The 24374-nt window shown below is 33.6% G+C and overlaps 1 protein-coding gene across 2 annotated transcripts in view; it reads left to right on the forward strand.

The window, feature by feature from the left end:
* Positions 1-24374, forward strand: part of LOC106663213 (regulating synaptic membrane exocytosis protein 1) — a 189694-nt gene that overhangs the window by 27336 nt on the left and 137984 nt on the right. The gene's annotated exons all lie outside the window — the stretch shown is intronic.

Here is a 24374-nt window from a genome sequence, read left to right on the forward strand (position 1 = left end):
AACACTTTGAGCCCTGAAGATGATCTCAATAAAGATCGAAACGTTGGCACGATAAAGAAAATGTTTTTCTGAAACCTACATCACACCAGACCGCATCTCACGATTTCTAAATAAATATCGATTAACGGTCACTAATCACCACACAATATACATAAATGTGAAAAAGAATAATCATTTCAACGAAGCCTCAGAAATCTTCAAAATCTTATTTTCTACTTTGGTCTTGTCCAATCATCCTGGTCCGCCTGCCCTCGCTGTTTTGGTATATTGGTCAATGAACCATATTTTTATCGTTCCTAGTTTGTGCGTTCGTGCACTTGTTACACTAAAAACGTTTAACAAATCTGTCCTATAACAAAAAAGAGAGATGAAATTGATGATGAAAGAGGAGAGAGAAATATAGAAGGTGATACAGAGCCTAAAAAACGAGATTAATAAAAAATTGAACATAATAATGACAACTCTTTTTTGCACTAGAAAACGAGTATAAAATATTAAATTATTAAATATTGTTGGATTCAATGAAGCCGACTTTTTTTTTTGTTTTTTTCAAAAATCTATAAATATATGAGCACAAAACGTAGTAAATTGTGAATTCTTCCAAACAGAAAATGTGGAAAGTGTTAACGATGTCTTCTTACTAAATACAAACAAGTTCCTCCGTAATGAAATCCTTTCATTTGCACTGCTCGTTGCCGTATCTGCGGGACTTAAACAATGACGAACCCTTGCCCTGTTATTGACAGCTAAAGACTGGTAAGACAACCGTTGAAACACTCGGACGGAAAATTTTCAGTGTTACCTAGGTTTTTATTTAGCCGTGTAAGAAACCTAACGCAAAACATTAGAAAGTCGAGATAAATCAGTAGAAATGTTTATTATCATATAACACTCTGTGGAATAAAAACCGCGTGAAGAAAGTACCAGTGCCTAGAATGTCTAAAAGCGAGCTCTGTTTCATGTCTTGAAAAGCCGGATAAAAGAAATGAAATTCATGAGAGAGTTATGGCACTATAAAAACGAAAAATAAACTAAGAAAAACCGCCGTATGGAACGAATTTAAAAAAAATGAGTTATAAACAAGCCCTTAAATCTCCTCACAAAACCAAGACGAAAATATATCAAAATGTCAGATAATTTAAAACTACGAAAATATATCAAAATGTCAGATAATTTAAAACTAATGTAAAGTTTTATCGGGAATATTATTGCGACGAAAGATAAAACTGTGAACATATTTTAAGTATAATTCAACAATAGGAACCTAGTACAACCCAATACTTAAATTTTTAACTTATGTTTTATTATTATTTATTTTATAATTTTGGATGGAACGCTTGTGTTATTTTCCGGGTGCCAATTTCCCTCTCATTATCTCTTTCTTTTTGATTTTGGTTGTTTATTTGTATCTAGTTCTATATTAAGCTCTTTTCTCTCTCTCCCTCTCTCTCTCTCTCTCTCTCTCTCTCTCTCTCTCTNGTGTGTGTGTGTGTGTGTGTGTGTGTGTGTGTGTGTGTGTGTGTGTGTGTGTGTGTGTGTGTGTGTGTGTGTGTGTGTGTGTGTGTGTGTGTGCGGGGGGGAGAGAGAAAGAGAGGAAGAGCTTACTTTAGATAGCTAGATACATATAAACAACCACAAGAAAAAGAAAGAGACTTAAAGAGAGAGATTAGCATACACGAACATTAAATGCGCAAATAACGTAAGAGTTACATCCAAAATTATCCTAAAAGTACAGAAATTACTGCATGAAAAAAGTACACGAAAAATTCACCAGGTGCAAAATAATCAAAGAACCTCACCCTCTCCCTCTCCCTCTCCTTCTCCCTCACCCTCTCACTCTCTCTCTCCTTCTCCCTCTCTCTCACACACACACACACACAGAGCGAGAGAGAGAGAGAGAGAGAGAGAGAGAGAGAGAGAGAGAAATTTAATGGCTACATTATTAATAATAACAATCAAAATTGAACTGTGAAAGCCGAAATTTTCAAAGAAAATACACAATAAAAAGTTAATTAATATAATTAATAACTAGTTCATTTAACATGGAATAAATAATACATTCAAATACGGATTTTGATTTTTTTTTCAGTTTTGAACATTAAACATATTTCAATTAATTATTCTTTTTATGTAAGGTCTTGGTTGAGATGAAAAAGTCAGTGTCACGAGCGGGATTCGAGCCCAGACCTTCGGCTAAATACGCCACTGCTCTACAACTTGAGCTATGTTGTAGTAGAGCAGCGGCGTATTTTGCCGAAGGTCGTGGGTTCGAATCCCGCTCGTTACTCTGGCTTTTTTATCTCAACCAAGACCTTACATAGAAAGAATAATTAATTGAAAGAAGTAACTTGGTCAATTGACCATTAAAACATAAATGGATTATATTTACAGCGTGTCTTCGAATTTGATTCTTTTCAGCCTATTTCCGTTGGGTTTTTTTAAGGGACCCGGACAAACTGTTGCGGGTCAATCGAATTAATTTTTTTATTAGCTTCAAAAAACTAATACCTTTTCTGGATAATGTGGCCCAAGAATTTTTAAAATTGGCTCACTAGAAGTTAGTTAAAAAAATTACCGAATTAAGAATTCCTCTTCCAAGAGCGAACTACCGGACGGGGGAAAATACCTAAAAATTACCCAAAACAATGCAAAAAGGTTCGCAATTTGGAAGAGTTGTCTTTCCGAAAGATTCATCGTAGTAGAATTGGTAGGAAATGCGAAATAAAAAACGTCACTTTTGGGTAACTACGTCAGAAAAACAGCCGCCCTGAAAAGTAAGGGTTTTTGGTACAAAAAGGATCAATTTGTCAAATTTGTTATGCGGTGACATAAAAGATCTTTAAACACTTCTATGAGAACTTTTCCTAAAATAAAATTTCATTTGGAGAAATAAATTCTTAAATACTAGAAAAATATCTTGGAAAGTTTTCTTGTTGTAGATTTTTTTCAGAGGAAAAGTTTCAAAAAGCTCGTGTTAAACTTGAGGGTAATAATAGAGAAACATGTGTACCAAATTTCATCAAAAATGGTTCAGTAGTTACGGAGAAAATGTCCCTTTTAGTTACCCCTTCCAACCTTGTAAATATTACCCGCAACGCTTTTTCCGGGTCCCCTTGTATCGCCATTTATTAAAACCACACCAGTTCAGGATGAAAAAGAAATTGTGTTATATTTAAACCGTTTCGACTAAAAGGTAATATCGTTTGTGATGGAATTTTGTCCGATGTTTAACACTTAACACCAGCAGGATCGATCCGATTCGACTTTGATTTGACAGGTCAAAAAGGCGGAAGTCGCGGGTATACCTCCGGGGTCGGATCGTGCCGGCTGGCGAAGGGCGTCGGTTAATAAAAAGGAAATTACCGACTCGGTGTCAAAAGTCGACAGTTTGGCGATAAATAGCACCATTTCGTGGAAACGGCGGCCCCGGATTCCGGATGTCGTCCAGAATTCACCCTCCTTTAGGGCAGGAAACGAACTCCAAGATGGTGCCGACGACCGCTCAATATCCAATACCTACAAAATACTTTCCTAGCTTCTCAGATTCTTTCCGATAAGTTTATTTACCATTTTATAAATATGTATCGAATCTCTCAACTCCTCTCGTCTGCTGGGATTGATTTGAGATACTGTTAAATTATACCAGTAACCATAACCTCAATTATCCCCGCACCTTATATTTACTTTTCTTTCTTGAAAAAAATAAATAGAATTAAGAGTTTAAAAATTATTCTCTATTTATATTCCGTAAATATTGTTTAGTCTTCATTATATCATCTTTTATAATGTTTTGATTTATTGTCTATCTTGATGGTCGGCCATTTTACAGAGGCGTGATGGATGACTAGTGAACTCAACTTGAAGCGAACAGAATGGCACAAAATATTCGCAGGTCTTGAGTTACAAGTGTTTGAGAGTAAAGATGCGTGTTCAAATTAACAGGGGTAAAGGTCAGTATTTCCGTCAGCTTGTGGTTGTCTAGTCATTTATCTTCTTTCAAATATGGTCGGTTTTGTCTGAGGCCCTTTAGCAAAAAGACTCCAGAGCTTGTCCCACTCAAGTATTGAGTTGCAAAAATCGTTTTTGAATGGTAGTTTTTCCATAAAAAAGATCAAAAAGCTTTTCCCGAATTTTCTATTAGAAGGAAAATTTATGACCATAAAATTTGAAAACACCCGCCAACCGGTAGGAGGCGTAACGATAGAGGGAAGGGAGAAGAAAAAGAGGTTAAGAGCCAGATTGGATAGAGCTTTCGAAAGGGACAATTTTGACGCAAGCCGAAGATTTAAAAAAACTAAAACGAAGATAAGAAGAAGCGAAAAAGAAGAAAGGAAGAGCCTTCAATATTTGACTCTTAAAAAAAAAGTTTTTTTTCTCCTCTGAGTTTGGCCCTCCCCAATTGCAGCAGTGTTTTTGCCAGTCTCGGTGAGGGTTCTTTCATCATAAGTTTACTGTGTCTAGCACCGCTAGAGTTTATCCACTTCTCCTTTTGTTTTCCTTGGATCCGTTCTATGGAGGATTCAAAAATAGGTTCGGGGCCTATGAATGGTCTTGCAGATCCGCCAGTCTGTCTGCTTTCTCGTTATCCAAAATTCCCCTGTGCCCTGGCTCCCAAGATATCATCAGGTTGTTGTGTTTCCCCAGGTTTTGGAGATTTTGGATGCATTCACTGACTAATTTTGATGTGATTCTTTTACATCCTAATGCTTTAATAGCTGCTTGGCTGTCTGATCTTATGAGGATTTTTTTGTCAGTGTAACCTCTTTTAAGATTTTCCAGGGCACAAGCATTGATGGCATGTATTTCCGCTTGAAAGACCGAAGTGTACTTCCCTAATGAGTTTGCTTGCATGTTTTGGACTTGTACAGAAAACGCCTGATCCTTCGTTTGTTTTGGAGCCATCTGTGTACCATATCATTGTATCTGATGCTATCCTGTGTTCTTCCTCTCCTTTATAGTCTATTGAGACTTTATAGGAAGTTGTGAAGATTGTTTCCGGTGTCTTTAAGGTACTTAGGATCCTGCCCGACGTGATCTGTAATGAGGTCGTTTCCCTAAGCACCGATGCGTAGGTTAAGGTCTACCAACCATGGTATAACCACAAATCTTTGCATTTACCGCTTTTCTGACAAAGGCGTTTTCTTCACTTATTGATGAAACTCTTGGTGATTATAGTTACTGTTGTAAGCGGACGACGGGCGGCGGCCGAATAATCTCTCGATATTCGCTTGCTTTTCTATAAGCGACAAGAGATTAGTCGGCGTAAGCGCGTCGCTACTTATTCTTGTGTAGGGGAAGGTAAGGTTCCAGAATTCAATAAACCAGAGACAGTATTCAGTAACATTTATTGTACACAAGTCCTTCTCTTAACAGTACCCTAATTGCTAATTAATTAATCTACAAGTCAGCCACAACTCTAAATCTGGGATGAGTCTATCAACAAAGGGACTTACCCCAAACGATGCTCGCCACGATCAGTGTCCACAGCATCTCTTCTCTCGACCTCTGACTTGGCTCGATTGGTCGCTACGGCTGGTCCTCGCTGGCTCTGGCTGGCTGAGTCCTCTTGTTGAGTCCCAGACGGAGTGTGGCTGCTTCTCTCCCGGTCCTTGGTGATTGCCTGGGGTGAGTCTCGGCTGGGTCTTTGACTGGGTGAGTCTTGTATCTTGACTCACTGGGGTGAGTCTTGCATCTTGACTGACTTTTGATTTTCAAGTCATCCCTTTTATACCGGCTCTCTTCCGGAGTAGGGGTGGAAAGGAAACTCAAAAGTCGGGGGAGTTCTCACGGCGCGGCGGGGCAAAGACGGCGGTCTGCACAGGGTTGACGTATTCCCAATTTACGATATCCCCCGTTCTTACTTAACTGTCTACCTGGGTAACCATTTCCAAGCTACATTTGCCAGTTGCGTCACGTCGTTCCCGTCTGGGCGGTTGCCCCTTCAAAGCACAACCCTTGTCCCTTTTCCTTGTTTACCTATTTTGTTCTTATTTTACAATTTAACTTATCGCTAAGACAGGGGCCGGCTTACAGTGTTTTCACTTTTTTGGAGAAGGAAGTACTTTTTAGCAAGTAGCACAAGTTCTCTTAATGCCCTTTACTATAGTAGGGTTTGTTGACTTTTTTAATGAGGTTGGGAGTGTATTGCAATATCCCTGTGATGACCTCAGTAAAGCGTAGTAAGTACCGTCAAGCCATTTGCAAATCTTAGGTTATTAAATGATAGATGAAATCGTTAAGTAATTTCTGTAACTTATGCTGTATTTGTTTCCTGTTTAGAAAATCTGAGTTTTTACGAGATTAGGTCTAATAATAAAACAATTTATAGGAAAAGTCGTATCTTAGGTCGTGACTAAAATACCGGAAAACGACCTAAGCGTCTGCATCATCCAGTTCTCTCGGGGTAATAATTCTGCCAATCTGCATCAGAAATGCTGTGAATACATTAAAGAGGGAAGGATTGGCAGAGTAAGTCTTGTGCGGATTTGTAGGGGTACAAATCTGAAAAATGAATCTTGGAAGTAGGAAAAACATCTGTTACAATTATACTTATGAGTTTTTTGTTGACTTTCTAAACTTTCATGGCTGAAGATGGTCCAAGTCAATAGGAGTTTAGACATCAAAGTATGAAAAGATCAATAAACAAGTTTAATTTATTTTACAAAATGCATTATAGTAATTGAATGAGACGCTTCTTTAAAATCTACTTCACTGAATCGTGCTTAAATGTGCCAATATATATATAAAACGGGTCTGTCGATTTTGTTTAAAAAGAGAGAAAAGAAAACAACAGTTTGTTTTGTCTAAGTTGGTCACAGTGTAAATGGAGCGATGGCGTGACCCAAACGCCATTAGCATAATTGACGTGTCTAATGGAATTTTAATTGAGAGGACATGTCCTTTGCCCTTTGTTTGACTTGGAGATAGTTTTATTTTGTCCTAATTTGATCAATAAATATTTGCGATTTTGGCTTATTTGTGACGTTGATTTCTGAACGATTGAATTTTTACAATTTTAAGTGTTATCAACAGTAAACCCTTTTTATGTATATAAAACATAGATAAGAAAAAGGGAAAATGTTGTTTGTAGTTCAGAGGGGTTATGCGAGTTGTTGAAAAGTTTCGAGCATTTTGATCCCAACCTATTATCCTGGCCTGCCTATGCTCGCTGAATGTGTCAGACGCGTTTCAGCTTTCAGATTCAGTGAATCTGTAATACAAAGTCGACGAGACCAAACAAGACAACTTTGTAAGAAACTTGAAACATTGTCGTCGAAATGTCGCGCCGAGTTTCAAGTTCAGTAATAATTTCTTTACATAATTTGAAATATCGTAATCTTTACGTAGAGGTCTTTTTTTAAATGAATTATACGTGGACTTTCAGAACTGTTTAACCGGAATTATGTCGCAAAATACCTCTGGTTAAACTGCTCGAAACAATAATAAAAGACATTACCCGGCAAGGTTTTTTCCTTATCTCATTCAAATCACGCCAAAGTTTCTCCCAGTTGTGACTCCTGGATCGTATCGTTTGTCACGTGTTTACACCGGCCCGATGCGGGGCACGTTCTTGCAATGTCATCGTCGGTATTAGTGTAAAATGTGGGGTAGAAAACACGTGATTTTTTGACATACACCCAGGACGGGATTTAAGGGTAGAAAGAAAAAAAACTAGGCCTTTCTCACAGGACCTCTGCTGTTGACAATGGTGAAATGCAGTAATTCATGACAACCTTTTTTTATCTCTTACTCTAAGTCAGTTTTACATAAACAAACGTTAAGACTATACCAACGCTCAAGTTTATACAATGTCAAAAACACATTAAAATTGTATAAACATATAATGTCGCTGGATTTGTAAAAGGACAAAATCAATGTATTCCTGAAAATCGATTTTATAAGTCCTTTATTTACACTTGTTCACTATTTGATATCATTAATTCTGTCTGATACTGTTCATATTTCATATCATTGTTTGACGCTGCCTCCACGATAATGAACACATGGCCACTTGAATCGCGGACACTGGACGTTGTTCTCCCCTCCCGCGCTGTAGAAGAAATTTACCTGTAGGAATTAATTCATTGGAATGGCAAAGAATTAATTTCTTTATACATTTTCTACAATGTTTCATAGATAGTAGATGTATTCACGGTGATTGTGTTAACCCTGTTGACCCTGTCAGGGCTTGTTCTATCGAGAAAAATGATAACGTAGACTTGCAAGAATCGGCTAGTTAACAGTACACGATCTGACAGGCCTTGAATGTTAGAGGTTAGGTCGAAAATGTAGTCACTTTGCTATCCGTTCGGGCGTACGTAAACAACATGGCAGCCATGAATTTAACAGCTGTTTTTTCTTTACACGTATTTTCATTCTTAAATACGCATTAATTAAATCAGACTAAATACATTTCTTTTGTTAATTTCTGACCTGTCGTTATACTCTCATTCATAATAAATAAATCCTTTATCCTATAAAGTTGTAGGCTGTGAGAGGTTTGGATACAGGTTAGGTATGTCGGTAAGAATTGAAGCATGTCATTTGTTAGTACTTTTCGTGTGCATATATAGCATTTTGAATGAAAGAGTTGATTAATTTTCTTTTTTATTAACTTCTAGCATCTTACAATTTAGCTCAAAAGAAAACCAAAACAAACAACAACAAGCATTCAAGGACTGTTATAGCTTTATATTTGGCTCTACCAATCGCCTCGCGCAGCATTGCGGAAAAATTAACGTTTAACATGCTAAGAAAAGAAGGGGCGTTCACGATCTTACTGGACATTTCTCGATTCGAGTTAACACGAGTTAACATCAAAAACATGAATACCCCTAATATTTCCTTTGACGGAGTAGTCTAAATTCCTAAACAGGTGAAAATCTGTTGTATACAAGACTCGAGAATAACGTGGATGCTGAAGAACTTCGTAGCCCAGCTGTTTCAATTTGTTTACAGTATGTTTTGAAACATGGCAAAAAATTAATTTCTTTCTACATTTTCTACAATGTTTCATAGATAGTAGATGTATTCACGATGATTATGTTCACCCTGTTGACCCTGTCAGGTTTTGTTCTATCGAGAAAAATAATAACGTAGACTTGTAAGAATCGGTTAGTTAACATTGCTCGATCTAACAGGCCACGGCCAATGATAGATGTTAGGTCGAAAATGTAATCACATTGCTATCCGTTAGGGCGTAGGTAACCAACATGGCAGCCATGAATTTAACAGCTGTTTTTGTTTACATGTATTTTTATTCTTAAATACACATTAATTAAATCAGACCAATACATTTCTTTTGTCAATTTCTGACATGTTCTTACACTCTCATTCATAATAAATGTATCCACCTACTATAAAGTTGTAGGCTGTTAGAGGTTAGGATACGAATTAGGTATGTCGGCAAGAATTGAAGTCATTGTTAGTACTTTCAAGTCCATAGATAGCATTTTGGATGAAAGAGTTGATTAATTTTCCTTTTTTATTAACTTCTGGCATCTTACAATTTAACACAAACGAAAACCAAAATAAAAAAACATGAAGCCTTCAAGTTCTGACATAGCAAAAGTACTTAAGCACAACAGTGATTATAAACGAAAGGTTATTAATTACCTAAAATTAATAAATGCATGTGGCTATACATAACCCACCACACGTGCTTTATCCACCTATTTATATGAATGTATTTATTTGCGTGACTGTAGAAGTATGCATGGGACGGAATATCGAGTATTCACAGGCCCACCAAATTAGTATAGGTACGTATATATATTTGCAGTATGATATGAGGGACGGGTCATTGGCATTTCGTTAGTACTATACTTCCGAACTGTCGTGGCCTATCCAGAATGAATGTATTTATTAGCGTGAGTGGTGATGCGAAAGGACTGTCGAGGAATATCGAGTACACAGGCCCGTCAAACAATTTAGGTTAGTTTATTGTATGAATGGAATTTGTAAATATCTTTGAATTAATTAAGGTAGGCTGCCTCCATGATAATGGATACGTGGCTACTACAATCGCGCGTAGTCTCAAGCGTAGCGAACATGGCAACTGGACATTGTTACATCCCCCCCACTCTGTAGAAGAAATTCATCTGTAGGAATTAATTTTCTGTAATGACATAGAATTAGTTTCTTTCTACAATTTCCACAATGTTTCATAGATAGTGTTTCAAATTCGTCGCCTTTCAGAATTTTATCGCATCTTATTTTTATTCATCTCACGATTTAAAATTGAATTTTTTAAAGCTCTTCTACGGTCTAATGATAAATTGCGCTTAATTTGACGTTGTGTAATAATGCTGAAATCTTCTCCTAGTAGTAGATATCTAAGTGTAAATTTTGCCACGCTATGGATTATGTTATTGTGTGCTAAAGTACAACCTTCTGCTGTCGTAGGCCATGATCGTGTTTTTTCAGTGTCACTGTTTATCGTGCATCTAATATGATCTACTAATGTCCGATGAAGTCTTTCATTAAGTCCATTAAACACAATTTACTGAAGTAAAAAGTAGAAAAAAACACCTTTTGAAGCAATATATTCCTGAAACTCTGAAGACTCTTGATAAGTGGTCAACCAACACGGAGATTTCGAGGAACTATTTCCACAAAATCTATGTATAATAATAATTTCTTAGTCAGACATATACAATCACTAAATAAAATTGAATATGTATTTTAGCATAAAAACGTAATGAAGCAAATACCTAAGATGAGATATAGTCTATAAGAAAAAAATAAAGAAAAGTTATAATTATTTTATTATCATTCTAAACAAAAAAAGTGCGTGTAATTAATTTTTTAAATGTTACAGGTAAAAAAACTAATAAGAAATTAAAATATGTCTATAATATTGTATTAGTAAAAACCAGGTTTTCAATAAGAAAACTCATTCAAAAGTTGTAGGATGAATGAAAAATAAAATATTACCGAGCCAATTTGATATAAAAATTGGGAATGCATATAAGGAAAAGAGAAAGAGAATATAAATAGATAAAAAGAAAACAATTAGAAGAGAGAGAGAGAATTTAAAAACAGAAAAATAGAATAATAGTTGCACTAACAATGGGAGAAAGAGTTTACATGAGAGACAGTCACACACAAAAATAAAAAAAGAGGGACGGATAGAAAAAGAGATATAAAGATACATAAAAGGAAAGAGAGAGATAGAGAGAGAGAGAGAGAGAGAGAGAGAAAGGGACAGACAGAGACAGACAGGCAGAAAGAGACAAAGAGATATGAGAGACAGACAGAAAGAGAGAAAAAACACAGACAGCGTCAAAGGGAGAGAGAGATGAGAGTCAGAGAGATAGAAAGAATGCGAGAGACAGTCAGAGAGAGATTTTAATAAACAAACCCAAAGTACAAAAAATCTGGGAAAGGCAGTGAGAGTGAGAGGTAGAGAGAAAGGAATAGAGAGTAAAACAGACAAACAGAAAGAATTAAAAAGAGAAAAAGAAAAGACGAGAGAGAGTGGTAGAGAGAGAGAGAGCAAAAAATATAAACTTTTCCAAACCAATTCACTACCATATGATTTATGGTAATTTCCTACCTTAAGCAGTTGATTGTTGACTATAATTTTAATGTTTCTTATTGATTATTTACCCAAAATGATTGTAAAAAAAGTTAGAACATAGAAAATAGCAATAGGGAGGAAGAGAGAGAGAGAAAGAAAGAGGGATGGAGGGTGGGAGAGAGAGAGAGGATAGATATTATAAACATTCTTCAAAACACTGAGTCAGCAAGAATTTTCAGGACAGAAAATGAAAGTAACAGTGAATGAAAAAATATAGAGATTGTTTATTATGAAAAATTAGTTTAGACGAGAGACTGAAAGAAAAGTTGTGAGAGAAAAATACACACTGAATGTGAGTGAAAAACAGGTTTGTAGAAAAAAAATTTCAGAATGGATGAGATATAGGTAGAGATGAACTGAAGAAAGGATATGCTAAGAAGAGTTTGTTAGAGGAAGAAAACATAGGATAGATTTGTAAGAAAATGCCTTGAAAAAAAATGGAAAAAGGAAAAATGAATAATAAAATTAGTGATGCACTGATATAATAAAATTGAAAAAAGTTTAAGTGAGTGCAAGAGAAGTAGGAAGAAAGAAAAATGTAGTTAATCTTCCTTCCTTCATTTTATGAACATAAAGTATGAAATTAAGAATTTAAATATTATCGATGTGTAGATGGTACATATGTATAAGCGTTCATATTTAATAATATGGGATAAGTGAAAGAAAAGAAGAATTTTCGACAACCTATAAGAGCTCACGAATATTAAAATGGACATTTTCAGTACGATATCGCGGCATAACACCACTGCTCGAATCCGAAATAATTCTTTTAAACCGACTTTGTTGAAAATATCGGATCATGAATGTAATTCGTTTTGAAGAGACGAGCAAACAGACCGTTTCCGGATCCCTCGAGGTTCTCCAGATTTTTATCCCGTGGGAAAGTAAAGCACGCGCTTCCTCTGAGAGGATTTCGCCCAGATTATCCTCTGCTTCTCTCTCTTTGCACAGGTACACATGTAACCCAACGCTCAATGTGCTTTCCTCGTTTAATTTTTGAAATTCTTTCATGCAACCGCCGTTCCTCTTTTTAATCTGTATGGTTCGGAGAAAAAAATGACATAAAGAAAACAATTATTTAAATGATTTTTCAACAAATATTTACTCATAGAATTAGTTTTAGACTAAACATTTAAGTTCAATAAGAGGTTTAAATCATATTTCATGAATATTTCTATAAAAATCCCCAATCTATGGAATTCCTTCGCCTGATACATTATACCTCTCTTTTGTTATACTTTGTCCGTACAATTTGTTTAATTATCTTTTCGTTTGTTTTGCAAATATAAATTTTTGTATAGCCTTATCAGAGGTGAATCATTATAAATACTATGTACATAACTATTCGATGGAAATTTTGAAGTCGAAAATTTAAATTCCCAAATAAAGTGAGTTTTTCATTTTCATTTAAAGTCACGTCAATCAGTCAGGTCGCAATTTGCTCACTGGTCAAAGAGACAATGGAAACTAAAAGAATGCCTTTCCCAAACAAAATTGAATAGAAACAATTGCCAGTTAAATAATAGGTAGGCGTGTTGAAAAAAACGGACCGTTGAGTAATAAGAAACACCACAACGCCCTACAAATTAACAATGCAGCCAAAGTTAAAAAAATTAGTTGTTTAAAATTTTGAAATACAACAAATAAATTATTCATAGTACCTTTTATATACAAGTGAACACGGTCGTTTAATTAAACTTAATGTCAAGCTATAAAACATTACAATTTACCCTATAAAAGTGAACTATTTGCGATAAAACATCTTATAAAACAGCCCACCTTGAAATAAACAATTAAGTTAACTCTGTTTCCGTTTAAATTGTATCAGGGGCTTTAATCAAGGTTGACTTACGGAAGTCCTACAAAATTTTCAAACAACAATTATACTTTGTAGACTTTGCCCTGTTATCGCCTAATGAAGTAAGGCAACGATTTTCTTTAGGAGAAAAGGTCCGATAACAAAATTGTATTACAATAAATTTCTATTGGCATAAATCAATGTGAATTAAACACCTTATATTTTCTGTCATTTCAACAAAATATTATTATCTTATTAAAGGGTGCCAAAATTAACGGAGGTTTTGAAAATTTGTTTTATTTTCGCGTGCTTGTCATGTAACAAAGCTAAAATCTCAAATATAATTTATAGATTATAATCAATAATTTTAACTGTTCTCAACCGTTACAATACGTTTTCTTACTAGGGTATTCAACTACGAGGTTATATGAACCCTCGGGTGTCTGTGTTTTTGAAAAACAAAACCATTTTTAATTAATTAGAAATCTTATAATAAATTAAAATCGAATAAATTTTTTAATGAAAATTTACTATATATACAGTTCGGCAAGACTGAACGGTATTGACGGTTTAGCCTAGACTAAACGCCGTACTTTTGTCCAAACTACGTTTTTTTGTAAATACATTGTGCCCTTTATATTTATCACTTTTAAATATCAATATAATATTCATTATTATCTATTATTTTTAGTAAGATTCTAAAACGTACATAAATTTAGTATAATTATTATATTTTTAAATCCAAAAAACCGTTACTTATTAAATCAATGTAAATTAAACAACCTATATTTTCTGTCATTTCAATAAAATCTTATTATCTTACTTAAAGGGTGCCAAAATTAACGAAGGTTTTTAAAATTTGTTTTATTTCCGCAGGTGCTTGTCATGTAAACAAAGCTAAAATCTCAAATATAATTTATAGATTATAATAAATAATTTTAACTGTTCTCAACCGTTACAATACGTTTTCTTACGAGGGTATTCAACTACGAGGTTACATGAACCCTCGGGGTGCCTGTGTTTTTGAAAAATAAACCATTTCTAATAAATTAGAAATCTAATAAAATCGAATAAATTTTTTAATGAAAATTTACTATATATACAGTTCGGCAAGACTGAACGGTATTGACGGTTTAGCCTAGACTAAACGCCGTACTTTTGTCCAAACTACGTTTTTTTTAATACATTGTGCCCTTCATATTTATCACTTTTAAGTATCAATATTATATTTATTATTATCTATTATTTTTAGTTAGATTCTAAAACGTACATAAATTTAGTATAATTATATTTATTTAGAAATCGTGAGGTGCGGTCTGGTGTGATGTAGGTTTCAGAAAACCATTTTCTTTATCCTGCCAATGTTTCGATCTTTATTGAGATCATCTTCAGGGCTCAAAGTGTTTTTCTTTTGTGTAATTGTGCCATTCTTGCGTGTCGTGTCGAGAGAAAATGAAAATATAAAATAACAAACAATAAACGTTATAAATTCCAACTAACATTATTTATTTTTCTCAAACCTTTGCTATAAATAAAATGAATATGAGAAAAGTTGTCCAGGACTGGGTGGGAATTATTTTTAAAAAAAGCCAAGCATGACCTTTTCAATGCATAATGGGGTAACAAGTAACAATTAATAAATTAAATTATGAAAGAAAACATTTGATTGTATATTTCAAATTGTAACAGTAAATTGAACGATTTCATCTTTAAAAACACATTCAATAAAACATTATTCCTATTTATTAAAACTTTTGTACCTTTGAAATAAATTTTATTCCTCATAGTTAACATATTAATTTTCCGGTAGCATAAGTGCTGATGGATGAAGTATCCATACACCTTGCACTGAATCGAAATTATCCTTCAGATTGTTTTCTAAAATGTGCAGAAAATTCTTTATCCAATGTGAGCCCCAGCAGTCAAGCAAAGATTAATTAATCGCTGCTAACATAAAAAAGAGTAAGATAAATAAAAATACAGATTTGAAGTATTTTACGACATGGGAAAGTTTGCTAAAAATAAAACTGAATAATACTATAAAAAATAGAACTTTTTGAAAATTTCTGGTAGATAAATTAATAATACAACATAGTCAATGCAAAACACAAAGAAAACTAGGTTTTATCATAGTCAGTTAAATTCCTGAATAAATTTGTATGGGTATTGCGAAGCTTGTCGTGCATACAGGGTCAGAACACTATTATAAATAATGTATTTAGAAAAAATAAGTACGGTGCCTTCTTGAAAAGGAACGTAGGCTAAGGTATTGCAGAGGAAGCATGCAATGAAAGCAAGGGTTCGTTTATTTTGCCTAGAAAAAAAAAGAATAACAATGGACTCATTATACATCCTTGCATGACACCAGTGTGAAAAAACACAAATAGACTGCTTTTACAATGCACATATGAGATTGAATAGTCGAGAATCTATCTTAAAATATAGGTCAATACTGTCCAATGTTGCCTTAAAGTCTATAAAAAAAATAGTTTTCCCCTCAACTGGTTCAGATTTATGAGATTGGTGAGCTTAAATAGATTGTCCGCAGTTGAAAAACCTTTCCGAAAGCCTATTTGTCATACATTTAAAAGTAGTTTAATGAGCGAAGCAACAGTGGAGAAAATAATTTTGTTACTGAGTCCAAACAATAAATTCCTCTTTAATTTGGCATATTATTACTATTGCCATTTTTAAACAGTTGCCACTTACGTTATACTTGAATTTTCGAAAAGTTATACATTCCGAGTTTGCTTTTGAAAGTCAGTCAGTCATACATTCCAAAATAAATGGCCTATAATTAAAAAGTATCTTTTATACAAGATACCCTATTTATCGCTTACCAACGCTTAGTCACTATCCGGATATTCAAGTTTGGAAAAATAAATTTAAAAATCTTATTTTGACTTTTATTTTTATATCTAAAGACTCACGATAGGACATGTAGGTTTTAATTATTGGAACAAAGTAGGGAGGCTCAAACCAACGTCCATTTGGTTAAAAAACCTTGAGGTATTTTTATATTCCCTTGCAATTTTAAATAAACAACGAACAATTTGGTCAGCATTAGCATAAAAATAAATTTTTATTTCAAACATAACAAATGAAAATTATGTGATTGTTGTAACTTTTTTAAACTGCGAAGTTACAAAATTTATCATTATAATTCATTTAGCATTTTAGAGAATGATTTTTAATTTAATATTAATTTTAATGTTAGAATTGAAGTAAAGCTGAAATTAGCTCCAATTGAGAACTTGGCCACGGTGTAATTTCATAATACGCATTTCGTCCTTATAATTACTTCGATTTGTGTCGTCTTTGTTTTAGTCTAATCCTCTATTTTTTTTTTTTTTTTTTGTAATTGTAAATTATTTTTGTAAACGGAGCAAGTTCAAAGCACATGAAAAATTTATCCTCTGCCAATCATACAAACACAAATCGTATGTGACGCCAAGCCTTTTACGCAACATATGAAAAAAGCGTTATGACCGTCGCACAATGTTGAAATCAAGTTATAAAGAGAGGAAACATACGGGAATGATGGAATTTAATAGACGTAATGGACATTTCAATTATGCCTCAAATCTTAGGGTTTTTTTTAGTTTTTTTTATGAGGGCTCGCACAGCAGAGGTTATATCAACCCTCGGGGTGCCGGTGTTTTTGAAAAAAAAAAACATTTGTAAGTATGTCGGGTTTGAATGCAGGGCTGGTGGATTCGAACCCGGGACCTTTACCTTACCGTGGTGAGCGCCGTGTCAACGCCTAAACCGTTGCGGCCACCGACGACTCAAATCTTAGTTGTTGAGTAAAATATTTTTTTAGTTTTTAAGTATTTAGTTCATTTCACTTCTTTCGATGTTGATATTATAAAACTCACGAAAAAGGAAGATTAACGAAAAATATATTTAGTAAAAAAATAGGGCAATCCGCTATTGGGTGGTTTTTACAAACCACACGTCAACGAATGAACGTTTGTAAAATTAATGTTTGAATAGCTAATGAAACCGATGATAATGTTTTACATATTTGACGATCCAAACATTTCCTGGAAAAATTTTCTGACATATCAAAATACAAATTGTTCTTCAGTCTACTGAAAGCAATCGAAAAAACGAATAGAAATGGCGTACGAAAATCCTGACTTCTCTTATCAGACAACGGCTACTCAATAAGAATTAGAACTTTTCTTGACAAGCAATCCGAAAATATAATCAAAATTTAATTACGCTAAACAGTACAAAAAAAAATATGGAATCCAAATTCAACCACACCCATTTTAGTCCCGACCTCGCTGCGTTAGGTTACCAGTTTTTCCCGGCTTATTTTCTTAAGCCAATCTCGATCAAAGTGAACTAAAAAGGAAAACCACTTTTAAAAATAATGCAAATACGTACTTATTACGCCTAAGCCAAAATCCTGATCACTCCCCATGACACTGACATATTTTTTCCAAGAAATGGCTTAAATTCTTGAAGCAATAACAACTCATCTCGATTGAAAATGAGTAAAAATGGAAGCCGTTTCTAAAAAGAATTTACACACATTACCCAAAGTCCTGACCTCGCCCCATCAGACTAATTATTTCCCTCAACAATGGCTATTCAATAAAATTATTAATTTTCTTGATGAACGATCAGAAACAATTTTCAAAATTTAATAAAAACAATTAATTAAGGTTTTTAGTTGAGATGAAAAAAAGTTAATGGCACGAGAGGGATTCGAACCCACGACCTTCGGCTTGATACGCCGCTGCTCTACNGTGGTAGAGCAGCGGCGTATCAAGCCGAAGGTCGTGGGTTCGAATCCCTCTCGTGCCATTAACTTTTTTTCATCTCAACTAAAAACCTTAATTAATTGTATAGTATTAATTGGTCTAGCGGACCACGAAATTAGTGAATTTAATAAAAACATTTACCAACAAAAAAGAAGAACCATTTTAAATTTTTTTGAATGAAATGCAACCACACTCTCCTGACCTCGCCCAATCAGACTACACTTTCTCTATGCAACCAATATTAAATAAACATACTATTATATATAAACAATATTATATATATATATATATATATATATATATATATCGACAAATAGGGCAAGAAACATTTCAAAATTTTTGGAAGTTACAACCACCCAACTCGGCTAAAACGGACTAAAATAAAAAAAACATTCCTAAAAATATTGAAAAAAATATTTTCACCACGCCTAAACCAAAATCCTGACCTCGCTTACACCTTTTTCGCAATTAAAAAACTTTTATGAATTGTAATTACAGTTACTGGCAAACAAAAACAGGAACCTTTTTGAAATTTTCCTGACCTCTATCCTTCAGGCAACCTACTCCTTTAAGGAAAAATAGCTAAAATCGACTAAAAATTAAAACCATGTCTAAAAAGAATTTCTACACCTGGCCCAAAATCCTGACCTCACTCCTTCAGTCTAGCACCCCTCTCTCAAAACAGCCCTCTTGACAAAGAAAAAAATATTCTGTATTTTAAAACAAGTAAAGAAGAAGGTTTAAGCAAAATGATGAATGTTTTCTCAAGGGAATTAAACATCCAGTCTTTAGATTAATCATCAAATAGGATGGAATATCTTTCCATAATTGAAACTAATTATTTTCCCTCGGTTGGCAATGTAAATAAAAATGTAATTTTTACTCGCTTTAAATTAATTAAATACAAACCCGAAAATACACTAGGGATTTTAAAATATGATTAAACATACTTAAAATTTAAACTATTTTATTGCACTAAATTTAAATTATAATCATAAGCCAAAATAAATAAAGGAGATGTACTATTATGAAATGAGTGAAAAATTAATATCATATTAATAATTTTAATATATTTAAACAGTATCTGTATATTGAACCAGCTGTTCTGTTGCCCATAGAAGATCCACGAAGTAAATTTTCATTTGGCAATTCAAATTTTAATTAAACGTTTTTTCTAACGATTTAAAGATCGGTTTGGGAAGAAGCTCATCATGGTGCTGGTTTGAAAAAATTACCGGGAATTAGCGAGGTTGGAGGAATTCCCTTTTCCGTCCCGATTGGCGGTGATGTGAGGGGGGCGGTGAGGTCGGATCAATACGCGGGCCTACGAGGGGGCAGCAACAAGTTCTGTTTACCGGCCTTCCACCTTCAAACTGCACGTCTTCCACTCCTCTGCCTCCAAAGAGATGACGATTGTAAGATATCTGGAAAATTTTACACGTTTAATTTTTTCGTGGATTTTAATATATTTATTCACCCTGATATCTGATGAAGTCAGGACCACCTAAAAAAGAAACAAGTTTTGACAAAGAATGAGACAAAATATTGCTGGTTTTCCATCAAACCCCAAGCATAAAATATTTATTACAGTTCCAACTGTGATTTATTCTAATGACGAAACTTGAAATACATTATTAATCAATTTTTAAAAAAAAGTTTCAAACAAAGCGATATAAATTTTAAATTAAAAAAAGTTGCTCAACTTTTCCTGGAATTATTTTATTTTAGTCCTTATTTTCACATATAACTTAGTATGTTTACAAAAAACAATACATTTTCTTTCTTTCCCAAGTCGTGCCTCATTAGGTAAAATTTCATAACGCAAAATTTTTCATAAAAAGTAGGTTTTGGTGCAAGCAGGTGCAGGTTTGACTAGATATAAGATTTTCCTCTTATAAATAACTTATTGAAATTTTAAATACGTTAATATATTAAAGCTTTTCGTACCATATGAGGATGTTTAAGTTGTCCTCATAGTTTTGATAACTACGTGTACGTATAAAAATCAATGAGTAATATAATTTCAACCTAACCGTTTTGTGCCAGAAAAAAATTTGATCTCATGAAAACACTAGTTTATACGACTGATGTATGGCGTTATTTTTCCAATCTAAAATTTCTCCAATGGTACTAGTTTATATTATTTCAAGTTAAAAACAAAACGAAACAATAAAGACTATTTCACTGAATTTCACACCATCATTTACTAGATCACGTTGATAAAAATTACAATTATTTTGATCGTGTAAAAATAATGACTATTATTATATTTCTCTTTGATTTGCTTCAAAGGATTTTTTTTTTTGACTAAGGCTTCGGACATCTAGGTCATTTCATCCCCCAACTAAGTCTATATTTTATTTACCCTTTCAAACACTACATTCATACAAATAAATACATTCATACACATAAATACATCCATACAGTACAGACCACTCGTTCCGTTTGGTCGGTGGAGTACTGTTGTAAATATTCCGCCATCGACCCCGAACACACACTCATACGCTCTCAACGTTCGAGGGGTGATGATGACGTTATATTTTACCCTCACCCCTCGCCATTCACGCTAATAAATACATACACTCATAACGTTTGTTCGGTGGAGTACTTGATATTCCTCCACCGACCTATACTCAAACTAATCTAGATTGGGGTCGATGGAGTACTTTTATAAATATTCCACCATCGACCCCTTTCACACACTCATACGCTCTCAACGTTCGAGGGGCGATGATGACGTTATATTTCACCCTCACCCCTCGCCATTCACGCTAATAAATACATGCACTCAGACAAAACATATAGACACACAACACATAAGACATATATACAATTAAAAAAAAATTGCCCCTAAAAAGCAGAACAGGGGACCCAGAAACCCACTGCAGTGCTCAAATACCATTTTCAGATTGGATGGCATGCCTACACGCTCCCCGTATGGAGCCAAGGCATGACATGTTTCCAGTATGTGGGACATCGAGCAACCTTTCTCTGCATAATGGGCACCTGCGCGGGCAATATTATTAATTACATTAAAATTTTGTTTAATTCTAGAATTGTCATTGACAAATCTCATTTATACTTTTATTAGTACCATAACGAAAAGAGAAAGAGAGAGAGAAAAAAGCAAAAAGACAGTCAAACAAACACAGAAACAGAAATATTTGAAGAAATAAGGCCTTTAAACATGATGATTGAAAATAATTATGTTGATGGTGTAATAATAATGATTGTTATTATATTTCTCTTTGATTTGCTTCCAAGAAAAATAATGTTATTGTTCTATTACATTAAATTTTGTGTAATTCTAGAATTGCTATTGACATATCATGTTTATATTTTTATTAGTGCCATAACAAAAAGAGAAAGAGAGAGAGAGAGAGAGAGAGAGAGAGAGAGAGAGAGAGAGAGAGAGAGAGAAAGTAGAAAGACAACACAGAAACAGAAATATTCAAAGAAATAAGATCTTTAAAACACCAGCGTTTACTTGATCACGTTGATGATGAAAAATAACTATGTTGATGGTGTAATAAATTATATTTCTCATTGATTTGATTCAAAGAAAAATAATATTTTTATTCTATTACATAAAATTTTGTTTAATTCTAAAATTGTTATTGACATATCAAATGTATACTTTTGTTAGTGCCATAACAAAAAGAGAAAGATAGATAGATAGAGAGAGAGAGAAATATGAAAGCAAAAAGACAGTCAGAAAAACACAGAAACAGAAATATTCGAAGAAATAAGATTTTTAAAACACCAGACATTATGAAGGAAAAAACATTACGATATATAGATAAATATTGCAGATAAATAAAAAGACAGTTAGATAGAACGACAGAAAGTGGCAGAATGTCAGAAAGACATACAAATAAAAAATTAAAACATTGATTATGTAGGAAAATGTATTAATTTATAAAAAACCAAAATGTAATTTACCTCTCAAGACTAAATATTAACAACCAAACGAATAATCTTGGGCCGCCAAATTACATTACTGTACAAAAAATTATAAGTAAAATTACACTTTTTTTATTAAGATTAATTAAAAATTAGTTTAGGTATTTCACTCTATTGATTTAGTTAATACTTTCCTCGAAGTATTTTGAATATTCTGGGAGAGTCAATGTGACAATCTTCTATGTTTGTGTAAGGTGGTATTTTATGTTTTATGTAAATTGTAAATGACTAGGGGTACAAAAGACAGGCTACAAATTTAAGATAGCTACGTGGTACACAATTAAAAGCAGAGAGTCAGTAACCAGATCGAGTCGCTCAAAGGTTGCAGTTTAAAATTAAATATGCTTGAAAGGCCAGAAAAAGAAGGACAACACCTAGAGGGCCTATGATGACCTCAGTTGTTTGTTGTTCCATATACCACCAAAAGTAAATATATGATTAATACTAAAAAATCAGTTCCTATAGTTATCCATATTGGTAATACTAATCAAACACTTTTTCATCCAACAACAACAAAAAAATTTCTGTAAAACAAAATATCGGTCATTGGAAAAAGCAACTGAAACTATTTTATACAATATAACAGGAAATGTCGCCACTTATGACTTCCTAAATCTTTAAAAAGTAATTTACATTTTTTGCAATTCTTTATTGTTTGCGTTGAGTTAATGTTCTATAAATAATTGATCGAATCAAGTTTTATATATTTGTTTGTATTATTTCTGTGTGAAGTTCTTATTTAAATTTTATTGTTTTGAGGGTCGTTCGCTGGTCTCATACCAAAAATGAACAAATAACACGCAAAGGGTAATCTTGTTAATTTTATGATGTATGAGAATTATATATCACATACAAATATATATTATTAAAGATCTATTTTATTATTTTTTAAATATAAAAATAATAATGTTCTAATCATAAACAAACGTGAAAAAATTCGGATATACAGTTCGGCACGACCGAACGGTATTGCTGGTTTAGCATAGTCTAGGCGCCTTGCATTTGTGAACAAAACTAAATACAATAAAATCACCATTTTAAAAAATCATTTCTCTCTTTCTCTTTCTCTCTTTTTTTTATTCTCTTCTGTGAGAGCGTAGATCGTATTAAAAAAAACACCCCGCACAGCCTAAAATAACTACCGACCTTTTTTGTTCAAAACTTTTTGTCCTTTAACAAAAAAAAGTTCTAAAAATATTCATGAGCGTAGTGTTATTGAGATATGATAATTGAAATTTGTTTAATAACATTATGAACATTTTTAACAGATTGGTTAATTAACAACTATTTTATTTATATTTAGTCACAGAAAGGTTCATTTCGCCTTTGGAATGATCGCGATCAAACTGTAGCAATTAACAGAAAATTAACTTTTGTGTTTTAAACTGTTGAAGTAGCAAGTTTGAAGGTTTTGAAGGAGCCCCTGTAAGGTTAAAGTTGGAAAATTAATTACTCCAATGGATCGATATTACACTCGTTTCAAAGATCACAAACAGGAAACCTTTCGAGGTGGTAAAACCTACGAAATCGCTCGATAATAGTGAATTTGTTGGCGTACAGTTGCAAATGTGGGCTTGTGTTTGTATTTGCTCGTGGTCGAAAAGTTGTCTCGTTGTTTCTCAGCAACTTTTCAACATAGCGCGCACAAAACTCGGCCCAACTCTTGCCTTACAAGCAATCAATCCTTTTGTCAAGAGTTAAGTTTTAAATATTAAAGTATAAATAGGAAATTAATAAAGAGGGTTAAAAATAGCATTTACTGCAAACTCAAGACGTTACAAAATTACAAAAATTATAATGGAAGGTAAAATTTTTAATCGGTGAAGATTATCCTCAAATACTACAATGTGCATTGCACAACCTAAAACTACTGTTATTTCAAGATATTTATATCCGACATAGCATACTCTGCTCTCTCAGATGTAACGTCTAGAATTATTTTTGATGGTTTAAGTTGGCTTTTTAAAGAATAAACGCCCCTCCGTAAATTTGGCAAAGTACCACTGGCACTGCCGCCATCCATGTAAGGTCCTACTTTCGCGGCAAGTCTTTATCTAGCATAAACCATTAGTGAATAAAGTGTTAAAGTTCATTTTTTCTAAACTTCAATCAAAATAATAAATGCATGTGGAAAAAGTTTTCCAAATAAATGTTATATTTTTTTACTCACAGTCGTGGGTTCGATTCCAGCCGTTGCATCTGGCCTTTTTTCACGATACCCTTCCCCCCCAAAACGAATTCGCATAATAACATTGTC

The sequence above is a fragment of the Cimex lectularius genome, unplaced genomic scaffold (genome assembly GCF_000648675.2).
Source record: "Cimex lectularius strain Harlan isolate CLEC.00 unplaced genomic scaffold, Clec_2.1 scaffold320, whole genome shotgun sequence".
Taxonomy (NCBI): domain Eukaryota; kingdom Metazoa; phylum Arthropoda; class Insecta; order Hemiptera; family Cimicidae; genus Cimex; species Cimex lectularius.